Raw genomic sequence first — 17091 nt, forward strand, 5'->3', positions numbered from 1 at the left:
CAACCAAAAGAGTGAGAATGCTATGTTGCGATCTACACTCAGTTCCCACAGGCCTCTCTCTGGGTGTAGATGGCTCTCTCCATCACAAGGTCACTGAAACTGGTCTGAAGCATCTCATTGGTTAGAAGGTGGCAACCCAATAGTGATGAAGCAGAAGGTGCCCGTTCACAGCAGCCACATCCCTGCCTGCAGGTGACCCAGGTCAAGGGACCATCTCCCCAGCGGACTCAAACAACAGCGGACTCCGGCGGCCGTCTCGGGGTCTGAGAGCTGGGCACTGCCCCGGTGTGCAGGAGGGACTAGAAAAAGTGCCCTAAAGTGGTCTGCTTTACCTAACCCTGCTCCCCCAGCAGCCGGGGACCCCTCCCGGGGCCGAAACACAGAGACGTGGGTTCAAAAACAGCGCGAGCGCGCTTAACAACAAGTGAGGCGCAGGAGAGCTGAAAGACGAGGAGAACTCAGACGGGCGTCCCTTCGGTGGAACCACGCAGGCGGATGAAGCCGGGCCCGTGGCGCGCACTTTCTGCGGGGGCCTCGGTGACGCTGCAGCCCGTTTCGCAGCCAGAATGAAGCCGGCCAGCAAGGAGCGGATGGCGGCTCGCGGCAAGGGGACGGCCGCTCTCAGGCGCACCCCGAAGCGAAGCTTGCCGCTCTGGGCGACGAGGGCCACAGACACGGCGGGGAGCCCTTGGAGACTGGGCTGGGCCGAGCGGGAAGCGCCCGGGCCAGCGTCCCTCCCCGCTCTCGGGTCCTGGCACCGCACGGCCTTCTGGGTGCGCCCTCACGGCAACGAAACGGCCAGCGGCTGGGGGGCACCCTCGCTCGGCTCGGAGTCAGCGCGGGGCAGCGCGCCGCCCGGGTCCCTCCCGCAGGGGGGGGGGGGCGCGGGAGGCGCTCACGGGCTGGGGGGCGGCGCGCGTTGACCCAACTCGGAAACGCCGGGACTAGTCTGAAGAAGGTGACGGGCAACCTCAGCAGCCCGGCCCGGCCCCTGGGCTAGAAGGACCCGGGCATCGGTACCGGCACCGACGCCTCCCGGCAGTCCCGGGAGACTGCAGAGCCACGGCCGCCCGCCAGGGGGCGCGCTCGCACAGCCCAGGGGCCCAGCCCGCGCAGGAAGGTCCGCCGCCCCAGGCTGGGCAGTAGGAGCCGCCCTAAGGGCAACCCCAGGTCTCCGGGCTCCCGCGATCGGCGGTTTCCCGGGCAACTCGGGTTCCGCCCCCCCCTCAGCCTCCCGGACTGTGCTAGGAGCGCTCTGCTCCTGCCCGCCCCACACCAGCTAGGGTAGGGCGGGAGGCACTAAAGGTTACAGCGGGGTTCAAGGGCCGAGGAGTCCAGGACGGGCCCTTTAAGAGCTAAGCGATGTGGGGGCGGGGCCGCCCCGCCTCCCGAGGGCAGGCATGCGCAGGAGCGCTCTCCCGCGGCGCCGGCCCGGTCCCTCTCTGCCCCCGCCCCTTCCTGAGCCCTTGGTTCCTTAGAAACGGCCGCAGTCCCGGCCACGCGCGAGGCTGCCGCCGTCTCCCAGCGCGCCCGCGCCCTCGCGCGCTCCTTCCCTGCCCGGTCCGCTCCCGCAGCCCACGTCCTCGCGCTCCGAGCTCCAGGTGCCGTCGGGCCCCGCGCTGGGCCGTACCTGGCCCCGGGACCCCCGGCGCGGCCTGAGGAGGGGATGCCGGCAGGCTCGGGCCGCACCTCCGTGGGCCCCGCGCGCCAGGTGAGAGCGGGGAGCGGGGGAGACTGGGGCGGTTACCTAGGAGATGGAAGGGGCGGGGCCGCGGACGCTGGGATCGCCCGCCGTCGGGTCTCAGTTTCCAGCTTTGTAAAACAAGGGGCTCGAACTCGATCGCGGTCAGCAGCCCATCCAGGTTTGCGTCCTGGCATCTTGGCCGGAGCCGAGTTCCGAGGCGAGGAGCCCCAAGGTTCCTCCCCTCCCCCCTCGTTTTAACGGGCAAACTGGGGATGCTGCGGTTGGCTGGCCCGCGGTCGGGGGCAGTGACAGAGGCCTCGCTCGAACCCAAGACTCGCAGCTTCGCGTCCTGCCCTGCAGCCGCCTTCACTTGGGTTCTGGCTCGCCCCTCCCCGACTCCCCCAAGGCGATAAGTCCGGGGGACTCGTCGCCCCTCCTCCCTTCCTCCCCTCCCCTTCGGGAGGGGGAAATTCCCTCCCAGGCATCCTTGACCGCTGGTCTTCTGTCTGTGGTCACATCCTCTGAGTGATCGGAAACTGGTGAAGGACCGCAGCCGCCCTTTGTTGAATGCCGCCGATTGTCATCAAGTTGTTTGCTGGGTGCAGATGAGGAAGGAAGAGAGGGAGAGGGAGGAAAAACGGAAAGAAAGGGTAGGAGAGAGGGAGGAAGAAAGGAAAGAAGGGGAAGAGAGGAGAGAAAAGGAAAAGAAGGATGGAAGGTAGGAAGGAAAAAAGATGGAAAAAAGGGAGGAGGAGAAAGGCAGGAGGAGGAAGAGAATGGAAGGAGGGAGGGAAGAAGAAAAAAGGGAGGAAGGGAGAAGAAAGAAAAGGGGAGAGAGAGGGGAAGAGAAAAGAAAAAGGGAGACAGGAACGAAGAAGAGAGAAAATGGTATTATGCTGACTTTACAAACGTTCTGTCATTTGTCACAACAACCATGGAAAAGTAACCGCAGCTCTAGTTTGCATGTCACTTTGAGAGAGGTAGATGGAATTGCAAGTGTAATTGCTATTTTACTGACCAGGAAACAGATTGAGAGATAAGTGATTTATCAATCTGGTCCTACTGCTGATAACCTTCAGAGCTAGCTCAGTTTCCAGGAGACTGTGATTTCTGCTGTCCTGAAGGCTGTTCCCATCACACTGAATATACTCTTGACTATTAAGAGCCTTTTGGAGATCTGAACACAACAACAGGGGTGCTGTAGGGAACTTCCAAGAACCTTAAACCTGGAAGGAACCAGCTTGGGGTGGTGGGAAGAAAACTGAAATCCATAGTTCTTGGCTCAGTTCTTTTTTTCAACACTCTGGCCTTTGCTTCTTTGATCTGGCTTGGATGATTCCTAAAACCCCTGCTACCTCTAATGGTGTGTGACCTGTGTTATTACCTTACTTACATTAGAAAGACATGGTTGTGGAACTGACTGTGAAAAATGGAGCAAGTGGGCAGAACAACGAAGGAATGACAGCTTCTTATTCTTGGGCAACAGGTATTTCCTTGGGCAGAATCTTGTCAGATTTTGATTTGCAGACTTTGGTGCACTGAATATAGAGTATTAGGGTTGGAAAAGAACTTTGGAAATCATGAAGTTTGGCTCTGTCATTTTACAGAGGAGAAAACAGCTTGGTCAGAGACACATAATAGACTGTAAGCTTTTATGATCATCAGTGGAACACTCTACCTTTTGACTCTTTGTGAGATGAGATGAACTTTTTATTTCACTAACTTCATAATTCTGCTAAGGAGGTGAAGTTGAAATTGGAGCTTTAGATCCTGTGCAGAACTGCCTCAGATTATGTTTTGGGAAAAGCCTGAGATTTGGGGAATTGGAAGAACTGTGTTTGAATGTTGTCACCTCACTTGTTTGGGCCTAGAAAAGGGGGAGTTGGATTCATTGATTCCCTTCATCCCTTTCCACTATAAACCTTTGCTTTATCAAAATGTCAAAAGCAGCTCTCAGAGGAATTATTAATCCTTCAGCACCTTAAGGATCTGAGGTTTTTTATTAGCATGAGAAACATAGATAAGATTTTCAAATAGGACACACTTGCAAAAAAAAAGTACTTAATCTGAAACGTCATGAGGATGGTTTACCTTTTTAAAAATGTAATTTGATATAACTTTTGAATGATTCAGCACTCAAACAGGGATTATTCATGGACTGTAATGTCAAAGCCCTACTTTACAACAAGAATAAGAAATACTGGACAACTTGGAAGAACCATATTAAATACATTTCATTACTGCTTAAATCCTCACCTCCTGGTGTTTCAGGCTTATTTTTGCTTTTTTAAAGAGAGCAGGTGGACCTAGAGAAACAAATGAAAGATGATATACCCATAACAAAGCAACATGAGAAGTCCACAGCAAGTGGTGTTCACAAAATTGCAGATTAATCATCCTGTAGTCATCAGATATAAATACATAAACATTATTTGTGCAAGTAAGGTGCTTAAAAAGTTAAGCACTGAGTTACAATATGCTCTATTTTTTGGTCTAGACCTATGATTTCATTGGTGGAAGAAGCTCCCTTGACAGAGAATTCCCTCCAGTAACTGCTTAGCAATTTGAGTCTTGAGAGTTGCCACATAATCATCATGAGTCAGGGGCAAAGAGAGGAAGCTAAGAGAGAAATTTAAAGATGTTTAAAGAAAAACAGGAATATTTCCAATTATGAAGTATCTAAAATATAAAATTACTTAGAAATTTAAAGATAATTATAGAAAAACAGGAATTATCTATGTATGTATCTAAGACCCACCATTTCTGTGGTGCTACACCCACATTGTGAGGTGTGCTTATAGGAAAATTCTCCTTGGCAGGGCTGCAGAAAGAAGAATTAGCCTGACCATTCTAACCAGTCTTTGGGACAGTGGTCTAAAGGATGGTCATAGAGAGTTCTCTCAAAGCTTTCATTCCTAAGACTTTATAAGTTAGATGACATTAGGGAAGTATAAACTTAAATAGCTTCAAAGCAAATATGTAAACACATCCATTGTAAATCTAGGTAATCTGATGCTTTACCTGTTTTTAATTTTTTTTTAACTTTTAAAAAATTATTATTTATTTATTTAATTATAATAACTGTTTATTGACAGAACCCATGCCAGGGTAATTTTTTTTACATTATCCCTTGTACTCACTTCTGTTCCGATTTTTCCCTCCCATTCTCCACCCCCTCCCCTAGATGGTAAGCAATGCTATATATGTTGAATATGTCATAGTATATCCTAGATACAACATATGTGTGCAGAACCAAACCTGTTTTTAATCTTAATGTTTATGCTCTTGTCCTGGGACATAGAGATTTTGGTTTTGTTAAAGTAGGCTTGCAGTGAACTTGACTGAAATTGCAAAGACCATCATCATCCCTCTTTTTAGGAAAATTTGATAGGGATTCTTTGGAAATAGTATTTTATTTTTTCCAATTACATGTAAAGATAATTTATAAAATTTTGACTTCCAGATTTTTTCTCCCTCCCTTCCTCTGAACCTTTCTTCCCAAGATGTCAAGCAATCTGATATGTTATACATGTGTAGTCATGTTAAACATATTTCCATATTAGTCATGTTGTGAAAGAAGAAACAGAACAAAAGGGGAAAACCACAAAAAAATAAAGTGAAAATAGCATGCTTTGATTTAAATTCAGACTCCATAATTCATTCTCTGGAAGTGAATAGTATTTTCCAATATGAGTGTTTTGGAATTGTCTTGGATCATTGTATTGCTCAGAAAGAGCTAAATCAGTCATAGTTGATCATTGCACAAAGTTGCTGTTACTATGTAAGGTGTTCTCCTGGTTTTATTCACTTCACTCAGCATCAATTCATGTCTGTCCAGGTTTTTCAGAAGTCTTTCTGTTCATCATTTCTTCTAGAACTTATAGTTCTATATATTTAGAACATATTATATATAATATAGAGAAAATATAGATATGTATAATATAGAGAATACATAATATAAAGAATATAATATAGAGAAATGTAGAGAGAATATGTTATATAAATATATAATAGAATATAGATTATATCTATTATATATGTATAATTCTCTCTATATAGTCTAACTTCTTATAGTATTCCATTACATTCACATACTACAAACTTGTTCAGCTATTCCCCAATTGATGGACATTCCCTCAATTTCCAATTCTTTGCCACCATAAAAAGACCTATTACAAATATTTTTGTGTATAAGGCTTGTTTTCCTTTTTTATGATCTCTTTGGGATACAGGCTTAGTAGTGGTATTGCATCAAAAGATATGCACAGTTTGATTCCCTTTTGAGTATAATTTTGACATGGATTCTCAAAGCTACCTATTCAGAGAGTCTTTGTTTTATCTTGGAGGAGAGTACACGCCTCAAGGCTTCTTAAACTTCTTCCACTTCAACTCAGAAATTTTTATGAGGCCCCAGGTTTATAGGTATATAAAATAAGGATGCAAATCAAACATTTACCAGTAATAAGTCATAAATTTATTTAAAAACAATTCTTTGGCCTACATGTAATTTTACCATTCCAAGATCAAAGCAAATTTGCATACTATAATGAGATGGATGTGATGGGGGAATATTTGATACAGCAGGACACAGAGTATTAAGAATCCTTTTATTGTTGTCAAATTTTTCGGGGTTCCTATACTTAGATTTCAGATTCATATGGGGTCATGATCCACAGTTTAAGAAGATTTGACATATCTCATTTGACCCATTATTGATTAGAACTTGCAGCGTACAGTCATTTTAAAAGGAAGCTGTTACTGTTTTAATAATTTTTATTCTTTTATCATCAGCTAATAACTAGAAGAGACCTGAGAAAAGATCTGGGCCAACAGCTTCATGTTGAGATGAGGAAAATGAGATAGACTGGGTTGAGGTGTGTGTGACTTTGTCCAAAGATACAAATTGGCATAAAACTGGAACTAAAACTCTTGTTCCTCCCCATGGTCTTTCCATTCCCCTTAGTAGGCACTGTTACTTTTATAGTTATTGGAATGATCCCCATCTATTGATGATAAAGGAATGTTAAGAAAAAAAATTTTTTTGTATACTTTTCCAGATCTGTGATCTCATTAACATGAACAACTCTTTGCAATAATCCAGATCATGTTACTTCCATGCTTTCTCATTTTGTATGACTCTTGTCTGTATTCCCCTTATAAATCTTCCCAGAATGTCTGCTAATGTATGAGCTTCCTCTGGACCTCTGGATATTGCATGAGAATCAGTGAAACACACATAGGTATTGATTTTTAAAAGATTTTTAAAAGAGATGAAAAAATAGGTACACAATTTAGTAGCTTTTATTCTTTTCTCAGTTACTTTTTTCTCAGCATAATAACATATGTTGTTTTCTGTCAAGTCAATCTTTTTTCAGATATACAAAAATCATTTCCTCAAAATTGTCATTTCTTCTTTTATGCACCCTTAGTCTAGGATGAGCTGTTCTTCCCATCTCTAGTTTTTGAGAGCCATTTCTATTTCCCTATGTAGCTTACATATAGAGATTGTGATATTAAAGGCCAAATGTGATGACTTCATATAGAACTGGTGAAAGATATTTCCCTTTTTCTCTCTCTTCCAGTATTTTTTGGATTGAACTAATTTAATTGACATTCTAAGGTTTTCTTCAAATTTTCTTTGCCTCTGCTACTCTTTACATATGTGTATGTATGTCTGCACATTATGCATATAATCCTAAATACAAAAGACTTAACAAAAGCTTAAATGTGAGCAAAGAAGTTAGAAAAAAATTTTAAATTGTCATTAAATATCAGGAGAAAAGTCATCATTAGCTTTGTAGGATTGATATATAATAGAGCTGTGATAACCTGGATTCTACTTTTGCCTATACTACTTTTTCCCTGTGGAGCCTTGAATAAATCATTTCTCATTTTCCTTATTGCAAAATGGTAGATCAGCTAGCTGATAGGTTTTCTTACTGGTTTTCAATCTGAGATTCTGTATTCTCCACTCACTGTAAATGAGACATATATTTGAAATCATTAGTGGTTCTTTTGATTTTACAATGTTGTGATTTCATATATAAGATGTAGTACATAAAGGATGCATAATGGTAATACTGTATAATTGTCAGGTTTACTAAGCAAAAATGGAAGCCTTTCTGCATATATTTATTGAGAGATGAGGTAGAACATTGAAAGTCAGTCACTGTGAGGAAGAACTCAAGGCAAGGGGGGATTTGGTAAGTTTTAGTTGTTTCTCTGAGTCAACATTATTAACTAGATTTTGAGAACATTTTCTCAAACTTTGCTATATTATACATAGAAATTAATTTGCTTTTTGGCCTAGATCATACAAAACCAAGGAGGCAAGACAATGAGACACAAAGGCACATGTACAACAGAACTCTGGGCCATTAGGCACCTTGCTTTGAAGATTTAGGACTGAACTGGGAACTCTTTCATTAGAGAGCTGAAGGGCCCTGTGACATTCACCCTATGTCAGAAAAGGAGCTTGACTTGTAATTTGGGAGGTCTTGGTTTACTTGGTTTATTTAATCTCTCTGAGTCTCAAGTTTCCTCATCTGTTAGATGCAATGTAAAAATATTTACAGCATTCTACCTTACAAGATTATTGTGAAATCTCTGTATTATAAACCAAAAAGTGCTACATAAGTGTAAAGGAATTATTTCAATGATATCCTGAGATCACACATTTGCTAATGGCAAAGCTAGAACTAAAACCCAACTCATTCCCTCCTAATCAAACGCTGAATAAAGAAAGACCCTTCTAAGAAGAAACTTGTAGCAAAGTTTTGCTAGTTTAAGTTTGGGATAACAGTAGGTACATTTGTGGAGCCATGTGTATTTATTGAGATTTTCTCTTGGAAGGACAATGGCACTGCTCTAAAGAAAAAATAATATGAAAGATTTATTTAGTCAGGATTGTTAGAAGTTTCTCCAGTTGCCATGTACTTCTGACAGATAATTAACATTTCTTAGTCTGGGACAGTTCAAGTAGTCAAGTTTAAAAGACTATAATAAAGTCATTGACAGTGTTTGATAAGAAAGACCACAAGGAAATTAGGAAGCAGAGAACTAGTAAAATTAATAGAGAATTTGTAGAGTAAATACATGGTCTTATCAACTTTCACTAAATACATTTCCTAGTTTCAAGATAGCAGTGGAAGTGTAATAGGTTTACAACAGATCACCTAATCTACTACTCCTGATATTGGAAGTTGTAAAGCAGAAGTCAGGAAACAAAAGAACTGAATAAACATTTAAACCCATTGTATCTGAATTATTCTAAAGTCTTTAATGTTGCACATATTTTAGGGAGTCTAACTCTACATTTGGAATCAATGCATTTTATATAATTATTTAATGTACATTTAATGTACATTTGTTGAATGTGAGAATCGCAATGGGAAAAATGTTTTAGAGAATATAAAAATACAGTATGTCAGTACTTCAGTGGATTCATGTTTTCATCTTTAGGCACTTTCCATAGTCTAATCAATAAACATTCCCCGAAGTCTTTTTCTGTGATGTGGATGTCAGTGGTATTTGTATGGTTGAAAATCATGAAATACCATGATCTCATAGGAAGGAGAAAATTTATATTTGACCCAGACAGCAATGAAAAGACGTATTATGGGCATAAGTTACAACTCACTACATGTAGTAGTGATGATTGTGGATAGAATAAAATGGCTAGATTGAGAGGAGCATCATGAGGAAAACATTTCATTGGTTAACTAACTCTGGATTACATTTAGTTGTCTGACACTGGGTTTGAACTCATCATGACTTCAAGCCAGCACTTTATTCTCTAACTTGTTTAAAGAACATCATTTGGAACCAGAGTATCTAGATTAGTAGAATTTTGTTCATTCTCTGACTTTTCATAAGTTATTTAACTCTGAATCCTCATCTTTTAAGGAAAAGGTTGAATTAGATGATCTCTGAGATTCTTTTTCTGAATCATCTTAAATTCTTCAACAAGGTAAATTGATATCATATTAAAAAATAAACAGGAATGTAGGAAGGAATCAAATAGTCCTACTTTGTTTAAAGATAGAAAATTCCTATCTAAGATCTGCTTTTTTCACAGTATCAGCCCAGAGGAGACGACTTTTAGATCCTAGCTCTTTGTCCCTGTCATCAGCAGTTCTCACATCAGCCTTGTGACAGGCTGCCACTATGTCTGTGACCTAAATAGCACCTCCTGGACTGCTGGGATCAGTCCTGGCAGATTAATCCCAACTTGTCCAAAGCCATTTATAGGGAGGGTTTCCTCCAACTCACTCCCTACTAGGGAAAATTAGGAATAAAAGCCACAAAGCATGTGACCTGTCATTTTCTGGTGCTGAAGTCTTGCTTCTACTGGGACTATCCAGTAAGTGGAAAAGGAAAAGGCAGCTCCATTGTTTTGTTTTTTAAGTTTTTATTCATAACTTCAGGTTCTTACACCATTGTTACTTATCCCAAAAAACCCCTTCAGGAGAGTCATCCCATAATAAAATTTTTAAGAAAAAAATTCAATTAACTGATTAAATTATTGAAAAAGTTTTTTTTTTTTTTTTTAATGGATGATATAGTAACATGTCTGGACTTTTCACTTGGGTTGGGGGTATGCTGTCATATTTCTCTTTAAGTCCTGTCTGATCTTTCTAGTTTTGTTCCACTTCTGATTTTTTTGCGTTTGGTAATGATTTTTTACTCTCTTCTGCTGAAAATACAGTATTGTGTCTCTTCATATACTTTACTTCCAGTTTCCACTGGCTCTCTTCCCCTCACTCCTGATCCCCTCTTCCCAATTGTTATGATGCGGGAAAGATTCCAATCTTTGATTCCCAACCCCCCTAGCTAATGTAAATTACCCTTTGACTCACAAATCCCGGTCCCTTTGAATTCCAATAGAAGATCCAGACTTGTCCCAGCCCCACCCGGATCTGAGCCAACTTTGGGGCTACACCCCAAAACCCCTCGAGCTAAGTCTCAGACTTAAAAGGACCACACTGGGAACCCCTCTTGGCAGAGATTCCAAACATGGTCGCCATGTGAGGACCCTCTGTCCATTGGACCCTCTGTCCAGTGCCCTCCTTATCTCTACCTTCACCTATCTCCTACTTCTAAACTCAGTAATAAACCTCTTTTATTAATCTAGCTCTCTGGGCCAATAAATGCTTTTATTGGGAATTCCGCTCTGCTTCTAGACCTCATATACGCCGTATCCTTGAGCCGAATCCAAGGGGGTTAGAGGGGAACTCTGTTTGACTCCCTGTACCCCAAACCTGCCACTAGACCTTAACTAAACCCTAATTTCATTTAGGTACCCCAAATGTAGACCTCAACATGTACACCTCAACATTTGGTTCCAGACCTCAACAGTTACTATCTCTTTCTCTCTGGAGATTTGTTAATTGGTGCCTTTTTCTCTTTCCTGCTTTTATCTGATTATATAATTTCCCCTTCCTTTCTACTCTCCCCTCACCCTCCTCAGTCTCCTTTCCTTCAGCTAATCCTGTTCACGAGTTTTGCACTCCTTTCCAAACATTATTTCTCTGTCTTTATCTATCCTTTTTCTGTCTGCTTTAGACCTTCATTCTCTGATTCATGACCTCTGTATTTATCTGGTTTTCTTTTTTCTCTGTTGTACTCATACAGTCAAGGCTTCCAAAGTATCCAGTCTAGGCTTTCCCCTCCCTGTGGTTTCTGCCACCACCGTGTAGAGTTTGCCCCATTAATGTTTCTATTATGTCTCACTTCTGCAAGTGTCACAGAATATACTGTGCCATGGGAGGGCGCAACCTACCATGTCCTCGATTAGGTAGCCCACCACTGATAATACTTTTCTCTGGCTACCTATTTTATCCCTTTGTTCCCAAATATCCTCCCTGGGGCCATGTTCTCCCACTCCTCCATGTGACAGTTGCTTCCAGGGATCCAGCTCCTCCCTTCTTTAGGACAAGTAGACTTTTCAAGTGTCAAATTCCCCAGCCAAACCGAGCACAAGATCCCCTTCTCCCTTTATGGATTTTCTCTTCACACATTGGAACAGTTTTCAAGTGGAAGGCAAGAACCTCCTTCCTTTTCTCCTTTTTCTGTTTTTTCGTTCTCTTCTTCACGTGCTCCCCTGGAGGCTCTTTTTTTTTTTTTTTTTTTGGGAGACGTCAAGGTGAGTACCAATCCATTCTAGCCCTTAATTTGATCTCAGCACATCATATATTCTTCATTATGTTCTTATCCCTTCCATTGTACCCTCCCATGTTGTAATATAGGCCCACAAAAAATATGATTTACATGTAGGCAGTATATTGCTTGCTTCTGTCCACAATGCCCTCTGTCTCTTTATTTTACCTCTACCAGATTTCCACCTTCATCCTATCTCCTGAACAATTAAAAAGAAGTTGTTTACTTCTCTCTCTTCTGTTGCTGCTGATGGCTTGGCTGCTGCATTTATTCATCATTTCTTTTTGTTGTTCAGGGTTCTTGAGAAGCAAACAATTTCTTCAGTTCTGGCTTGCTAAAAAATATTTCATACATTTCTTTTTTACTGACCCTTCATCTTTTTTCATTTACAGGTAAGCTCAGACTTGCAGAGTAGGTCACTCTGGACTTGCATTCCAAACTCCATTGCTCTTTGAAACATGTACTTCCATTCCCTCCTCTCTATTTTTTAATGGGTGCAAAATAGTCACATATTCTTTGAATTTTCGTTCTTTTGTATTTGAAGGTCTTTCTCCTAATCAATTGCAGAACTTGTTTTTAAATTAAAATTTCCAATTGTTAAATTTAACCACTATATAACTTGGAGTTCGCAGTCTTGGTTTTTTTCAGGAGGTAAATTGTGAATTTTGTGCTTCCACAGTGGTCCAGGGAAAAGTGTGGTTGCTTGGCCCCTGATCTGAGCTTTGTAAGTGTGTTCTATAGGTTTGGGTCAGAGAGATTCATTGTCAGAACTGCAGGCTGGGTTCCTGCTCTGGTTGTTCCTCTGGAGGCTAGAATTGAATCCTTGGTTCTACTCCTGGCTTCTGGGCCATACCACTGCTGCTAGCTCCTGAACTTGCTTCTTGCAAGTCTAGGCCCTCACCTTTCCTTACACCAGCATGCCAGAGCTGGGCAGGTCTCTTCCTCAGCCTGAATCTGCTGCCAATTGTGAACCATTCCCAGGCCCTGTGTATCCTGTTAAGGGCCAGCCTGCTTTGGAAGCTGAGACATCTTTCTGCCTGTGTCCCAGTGCGAGTCTGGGCTGGAAAAATGATTCACTGACTTTTTCTTGTATTTCCCTTTCAGAATTTGATTTGGTATGTTTGTTAGATCAGTTTGGGGATGTAGAGTGGCAGGGAAGCTTGCTGTATTGCTCCTGCTACTCTGTCCTTGACTGCCCTCCATTCCCTTTCCTCCACAACTGGCCCTCTTGTTCAGATACTCATCCCTTCTAGCCTAGGCTGTTGACATAGACTTTTCACAATTAGTTCTGCCTTCAAATCATTCTGCACACAGCTGCTAATCTGATTTTTCTAAAATATACCTCAGTAGATGCGTCTCCTCATTTGCCTACAGAGTAAAATGCCATGTCTTTAGTTTGATCTTGGAAGGCCTTCACAGTCTGGGTCCAACCAACTTTTCCAGGATTTTTAATGTTACTCTCCTCCATACCCTCCATACCAAACTGAACTGCTTGTGGCCCACCTTCTGCCTCGCCCCCAATTCAGCATTCCAAGCTGCTTCCCTGGCATAGAATGTAATTTTCCATTCTTATTCTCTGAGTCCTTCAAAATGCCCCTCATGGAGGAAGCCTTCCTTGATTTAGTGCTCTTCCACCTCAGGTTTTCTTGTATTTACCTACCTTTTTTCTGTTGTATCATTGAAGGCTAGATCTACTTTTCTTATTTTTGTCTTTATATTCCCAGTGCCAGAACCTCTTATCACATTACTCAGCTCTTAACAATATGTAAAAGGTCTTTTTACCATACCTGTGTTTGCCACAGAAATAGCCAATTCTTTCCAAATCTGACTTTTTTTTTTTTTTTTTTTTTTTTTTTTTTTGGCAAAATATAAAATGGGAAGCAATGAAAAGAGTTTGAATTAAGCAGGCTTCTAAATAAAAACTATTTAAGAATGTAAGATTTAGAACTTGAAGGAACCTCAACAATCATCTAGTCCTATCCCTGCACCCTCATCTTATAGTTAAGGAAACTGAGTTTTCAGTACTGGGAAGTGTCTTACCATAGAGGTGACATAGAACTGGGATTCAAAACCAGGTCTTCTGACTCCAAATGTATTACTTTTCAGAGGTAGCCAAGGTGGTACAATGGATAGATCTTGGAATCAGGAATGCCTGAATGACCCTAGGCAAGAAATTTAACCTCTGTTTACTTTTTTCCTCACCTGTAAAATGGGCTAATAACAGCACCTCCTTTCCAGGGCTGTTGTTATAACGTAAGGATCAAAATTATTTGTAAAGCACTTGGCACTGTATCTGATATATATGTAGGCATTCAATAAATGCATATTCCTTTTCCCTTTATATTATATTGACTCAAAAATAAATCAGGTTACAATTTTGTTTTAACCAATTTCCAGGGCTTTTGCTATAACGTAAGGATCAAAATTATTTGTAAAGCACTTGGCACACACAGTATCTGATATATATGTAGGCATTCAATAAATGCATATTCCTTTTCCCCTTATATTATACTGACTCAAAAATAAATCAGGTTACAATTTTGTTTTAACCAATTTATTTTCTCCCTAACACTTCTCAACAATAGGAAAATTATTAATTCTTGTTTTCTTTACTATATATATTTAAACATGATGAAGACAAGAGTCTATTTTGTTTCACTGAAACACTAGCAGAAACAAAGTATTATTGATCTTACTGCCAAGACTAAAGTTCTTTTCCGAGATGCTTGGTTCTAAGAAGTTGTGGAATGGCCCAACATCAGTGCTCTAGCTAGTTTTTGTTACTCAGGGGCCCCAGAGGACCTCGTTGGATGTGAGCATTAAATCTTGAGGAACCGGTGGTGGCCACTCTATAGCAGTCTCATCCAGAATGCATGACCATGCTCACTGCAGCAGTGCCCCGAGAGTCTGATCTTGAGCAAAAGGAACCTTGTTTTCCCCTGCTGAGTGCCTGATTTTAGGGTGAAGATGAGGGATGGCCTTTTCATTTAAACTGCGTGGCTCTGTTATGATAATCTCTTTGCAAGAAAAAAGTGACAGATGTGAAAATCAGCTGTTATTGAGTGCTACCTAAGGTTTTTGAGTTATAGTTTAAAAAAAAAAAAAAGCAAAACCGAACCTCCTTCTGTAATGGGGAGTATCAGAGTTCCTGTGACCTGGCAAAAGATTGGCCTGTTTGTCATCCAAGTCAAGGGAAGGTGGTCACCATCCAGCCGGTCTGTGAGGTTGGCCATAATCAGGACACCATGGGAAACTTCAGCTGGACTTGGTTTGAGGACTTTTCCTTATGTCTGGCATTCTCTCCCCCCCCCCCTTTTTAAAGCTGAGCTACAAAATTATAGGTGTAGGGGCTCCTGAATAGGACCTTCCTCTGCCAAGACAAATCAGCACCTTCTCTGAATTTAGAGTCTTAGAATTGCCCATGGCAGTGAGAGATTAAGTGATTTAACTAGGGTCATGGCTGCCATTCTTCCAAACTCTTAAGACCAGGTCTCTATCCACTTTAACACACTCATTCTTCCCCTTGAGAAAAAAATAGAACCTTATTTAGTTATTTATTAGGCAACCAATAAATATGAAATAGCTCATTGATGTCAAATACTATGTTCATCTCTTTGAGTGATATACAAAAATGAATAAGGAATAATTACTACCTTTGTGATATTTATAGCCGCCTTTAAAAAAAAAGTGAAAATTCACATGAAAAGATAATTGACAATAAACAGGGAGAAAATAAGGTGCCTAATATATCATTGTTGGATATGATGTGATCTAGATAGTCTTCCCGGAAGGGTGGGATTTTGCTGGACTGGAAAGGGTTGAGCAGGATTTGGATGAAAGGGAGGTATTGGCATAGGGAGGACAGCATGAACAAAGACAGAGAGGAAGAAAGATTTACGGTTTGTTCTGGAGCTAATGGATACATCAGTATTAAGGGAGCATAAAGTTCATGGAGCCCATAGTGAGGGATAAAAAGTTGTGGAGAGCTGGGTTGGATCCAGATTGTAGAGGACCTTGAATACCAGTTTAAGGAGTCTGGGTCTCATTCTGTTGGCAGAGAGCATGTTAAAAGTTTTGAATGGAAAGGAATAGGTAACAAAATAAAAAGTTTTTTTTAAGAAAAATTCAAGGGATATATGGAACTTAGGGATAAGAAAGAAGCCCCAGTATTGAAATAGTCTGACTATAGGGTGGTAAGAGTTCTGAATGAGGTGATTGCAGTAGGAACCTAAAGGAAAGCATGTATTGGTGCAACAGATGTCAGGGACATGAATGAATACTATTCAGGATTTGACTTCTTAACCCATTATGCCTCCTGATACTTAAGATTAATGTTGTTTAATATGGAAATATGTTTAGAAGAATTATACATATTTAACCTATATCAGATTGCTTACTATCTTGGGGAGGAGGAGGTAAAGGAGAGAGAGAAAATTTTTAAACACAAAGTCTTACCCCCAAAAATAACTGTTGAAAACTATCTTTGCATGTATTTGGAAAAATAAAATACTATTGAAAATTTAAAAAATAAAAACCCAAGTTCATGGGGAAAAAAAAGATTATTATTACTTAATCAGTTTGACAAAGTAAGATATCAGCTGCTCTTGTCTGTCCTTCACTTCGAGGCTTGGTGATAACAGTTTTAGGCTTTAGTCTAACTCCAGATTATTAGTCTCACCTGTTGCTACCCGGGCCTTCTTGATGCATAGAGAAAAGCATAATAACAGTAACAACAATAGCATTCATATGATGATTTAAGGTTTGCAAAGTGCTCTATGAATATTTCATGTGATCCTTACCACAGCCCTGGGAAGGGAAGTATAATCATCTTCACTATTTTGCAGATGAGGGAACTCTGCAGGTGGAGGTTAAATGTTTTGCCCAAGATCACAATCCAGTTGATTGGACCTTTATGCAAGCAGATCTTGTCAGCACTGAGAGTCCTACCAACAGCGGACATAAAAAACTAGGCAGGCAGGCAGGCAGGCAGGCCCATTCAAAAGCCTCAGACTCATTTCTAATAGCACACATCTTTTGCAGATTTCATAGATTCAAAGCATATTGTATATATGGAAAACTGAAACACACACATATACATCTTTTCTGTGAAACTGTTCAAAATATAAGTCTGAAATACAGGGGAAAAAAATTAAAGAAAATATCATAGAATCTGTGCAGGAGTAGGATTTGCTTAGTTTTCCAGACCGAACTCAGCACGAGAGGTCAGCTTTGCTTCCTTTTGGGGATTA

At 41.3% G+C, this 17091-nt stretch overlaps 1 protein-coding gene across 3 annotated transcripts in view; it reads left to right on the plus strand.

The window, feature by feature from the left end:
* The first annotated feature begins 398 nt into the window (after window positions 1-398).
* GFOD2 (glucose-fructose oxidoreductase domain containing 2) overlaps window positions 399-17091 on the plus strand; it is a 64270-nt gene continuing 47577 nt past the window's right edge. For 2 of the 3 annotated variants that reach the window (XM_031950258.1, XM_031950260.1), the window contains exon 1: window positions 399-1711. The gene's annotated coding sequence lies outside the window, so the exon portion shown is untranslated. Of the gene's footprint in view, window positions 1712-1747; window positions 1863-17091 lie in introns of those variants that run through there. The other variant, XM_031950259.1, reaches the window with a different exon arrangement.

Source organism: Sarcophilus harrisii, chromosome 2 (genome assembly GCF_902635505.1).
Source record: "Sarcophilus harrisii chromosome 2, mSarHar1.11, whole genome shotgun sequence".
NCBI lineage: Eukaryota > Metazoa > Chordata > Mammalia > Dasyuromorphia > Dasyuridae > Sarcophilus > Sarcophilus harrisii.